Here is a 3,558-nt window from a genome sequence, read left to right as displayed (position 1 = left end):
TGACTTTGCCTGGAACGCTACTAAGTCGTGATTTGTGTCTTGAAGTCGTAACTTTAAACTTAAAAACTGTGTCTGGAACCCAACATAAATGCTGCCCCAGCTCATCTCATCCTGTAGTTGCTCCGAAGAGCAAGAAAATCAGATGATTACTGTTCTGGAAAAGATTTTTCTGATGAGATAAGCTAAAGTGAAGGACAAACTTCAGTCAACAATATTTAGTCGACTAGGAACTGGAATAAAGCTCCTTTTGTCTTTCAAAGTAAAGAATGGCAGCTGTGTAGGCGGATAGGTGCTGCTGATCTTTTCAGTGGAAAACTTGTTTTACAGTAATTATACAAATAGTAGTGTTGTTCTGAGTTATTGATGTCACAATGCCACAAGTGGCACATTTGAGAAATCAGCAGAGGATCTGAAACTCTGCTCATGAATTATAATATTTTGCTACCAGGTAAACAAAACTGACTTTAAAATTTGGTTGACATGAGTGAAATGATGTGACATTTGGCTGTGTTTGTGTTCCTGATGTAATTGCGAGTAGTATGTACAGTACATGTTTATTTGTGTCATGAAACAGTAGGTGGTGCACCTGAGGCATTGCTTGGTGTTGTTGGTGACTTCTGTGAACATTGCCTATATGTACAGTATATTTATGACTCACTCATTTCTCACGGCATCTGAACAGCATCAACAGGGGTCACCATTGTTGTTTATGTGTGTTAAACTGTAACTGGGAGTACAACGACTAGTAAGTTACGGGTTTGACTGCCTTTCGAGGGCACTTTCACGAGTAGACATTCCACCGGATGTCAGAGGCAGAGCCACAGACCGTGATTAGTTTAAAGAAATGCCAATAGAGAGAACCTTTTTCTCCTATACAGGAATGTTGTGAGGACTAGCCAGAACCTCCTTCTCAGCGTTGTGGAGGAAGGTCTGGCAAAGCGAGACTACCATGGACAGTATAAAATATGGAGATAGTGATGTCTCCTCTGTCACCTCTAGATTTCTGAAGAGCCAAAATGAAGCTCATAGCAGGCGGCTTCCAGTGGCTCTGGCCATCACCATCTTGGCCAATGCCATCTTGGCCGTACTTTGTACATTGGCTAATCCAAGTATGCACGAAGAGGTGGAGCCTTTGTCATAAAGAGTAAACTTAGCTTTAGAGACCAAAACCAGGCTGTAAGCATGTTAAACAACACAGTCTCAAAGCAGTTCATGACATGGTCACGTTATTTTCAATCTATTGATTCGTGTACACGGACACAATCATCTCGTTTTTTTCTGTGGTTGTGAGCATGTAATGGGAAACATCTATACGGAGGTTGGGCTTAGGAAAAGAAGAACTGGAAAATGACACGTCACACGCCGGAACACAGTCCGCGGTCTCTGGGGTACAAAACAACAGGGAAAATGAAACGATACACGCGGGAGACCGCCGCGGTCAGTGGGGGACGCGCAACAACAACGGGACGGTTGGGTTTAGGAAAAAGATGAACGGAGAAAGGACAAGTCACACGCCAGGACACGATCTGCGGTCTGTGGGAGACACAAGAACGGGGAAATGAAACGGCACACGCGGGACACGTACCCGGGCTCCGGGGGTGAAAGTCCTGTGTTGCTTGACTGTTGTTAGTCAAGCTGCGATCACGAAAGATGATTTCCATTGAAATACATTAGGCCTAGTTTAAAATTCGTGCTCACCACCACGAGAAAAATGACATGAACGTGTTTGTGGACACGACTCAATAATGTGACCATTTCACAAAGTGCCGTGAAACTGAGTTGTAAATTCTGCTGTAAAGTTGGGCATTTTAACATGGGGGTCTGTGGGGGTTGACTCCCTTTGGGAGCCAGCCTCAAGTGGCCACTCAATAAACTGCAGTTTTTGGCATTGGCTTCATGTTTCAGCAATGGAGGTTGCCGCTTAGTTTTAACATGAACATATTTTTTGCGTGTGCGTGTGTGTGTGTGTGTGTGTGTGTGTGTGTGTGTGTGTGTGTGTGTGTGTGTGTGTTGTTGTGTGCATTATGTTGTTTCATCACGCCTCTGTGCCTGCAGAGAACAGAGGTAAAGACAGTTTGACAGGTTTTTTAAAAAACAGTCAACTCTCAGGGGCTTGTCAACGCTGCAGCTCGAATCCTTGACATTAGTGTGTGTTTGTGTGAATATTTAGCCTATACATGTTGGCCCTGTGTTTGTATGGCTTCCTTTCAGTCTGTGTCATTTTATGAATATATAGACATCTCCTATTGTGCGTGTGTCACAGCTTGATAGTTGTGATTAAAGCCTAAACAAACTGGCAGTTTCAACAGATTTCTCCCTTAGGGTATAGTCCTAGGAAAAGGTGTGCCCACACACCTGCATACTAATTTACTTCAGAACACACATAAACTTAAACACACACACACGCACACACACACATCTAGCATGCAAACACCAGCTGGGAAGTTAATGTCACAAGAATTAAAGGAGAGGAAGAAAAAAACAGAGCCCAGAGCACCAGCAGCAACGAATAATCATTTAGTTGGCAGAAATTACCATTTGGTTGGCATTGCCTTTCTTTTCAATAATCTTCTCTCTCTCTCGCTTTCATGCTCTCACACACACACACACACACACACACACACACGCACGCACGCACACACACACACACAACACACACACACACACACACACACACACACACACAGACCCCTAACCTTACTGGATGCCTTCTGTCAGCAAGGTGACAAGGTGACCAGAGGATAAGTCAGCATATATTAGTTCAATTGACACACACCTTTTATTATGTTAATAACCCATCTGATTTGCATGGAGGTGTGTGTGTGTGTGTGTGTGTGTGTGTGTGTGTGTTTGTACGTGCGTGTGCGTGCGCGTATGCGTGTGAGTGTCCTGTATCAACTGAGAGAGATTCCCTGTTGAACTTTTATCATTAAAAGCTCAGTGTTTCTACTCACTGTGTGTTTACCTTCTGCACAGCATATGTTTTGTGGATGCCATGTGTAAACAGACCCGTCAGCTGTCACTTGCAATGCATTACGATTAATTTGAAGGTCATGCCTTTTTAGTTTGATCCACTCTTCTAGCTGTGGTTCTTATCACATTTAAGGTGTTAAACACTGCTTCGCAATCATCGTATTCCATTGTCAAATTAGCTGCGATATCTCTGTATAATTATTGTAAACAAAAGAGACCCCAGCAGAGAAAATGGTACGCCTCTATCTCACAGCACTGCTATTATCAGTGTCCGTGTTTCTCAGAATTAACGCCACGTTTCCCATAAACTCCGTTTGCCACTGGCATATGGCTGGGAAACACAATCAATGAGGCTGCTCATCGTGATGGTCTCCATTGTATGTATCGTGGTAACACTAATGCCTCAATGAAAGTGGTAATGATGTATTGTTGTTAAAATGCTGCACTCAGCAGCTCTAACTGCTCTTGTGAGGGCTGGTTTTAGCACCTGCATTAAGGCCGCTGTTTTAAAGTGCCCGTATTATGATCATTTTCAGGTTCTTTTGAGTAGTTTCAGGTTGTACCAGAATATGTTTACATGGTTTC

At 43.3% G+C, this 3,558-nt stretch overlaps 1 protein-coding gene across 1 annotated transcript in view; it reads left to right on the top strand.

Annotated features, from left to right (window-relative positions):
- pvrl2l (PVR cell adhesion molecule related 2 like) overlaps positions 1-3,558 on the top strand; it is a 290,781-nt gene that overhangs the window by 246,773 nt on the left and 40,450 nt on the right. The gene's annotated exons all lie outside the window — the stretch shown is intronic.

Source organism: Etheostoma spectabile, chromosome 14 (genome assembly GCF_008692095.1).
Source record: "Etheostoma spectabile isolate EspeVRDwgs_2016 chromosome 14, UIUC_Espe_1.0, whole genome shotgun sequence".
Lineage (NCBI taxonomy): Eukaryota > Metazoa > Chordata > Actinopteri > Perciformes > Percidae > Etheostoma > Etheostoma spectabile.
This window is presented reverse-complemented; position numbering and strand designations above follow the sequence as displayed.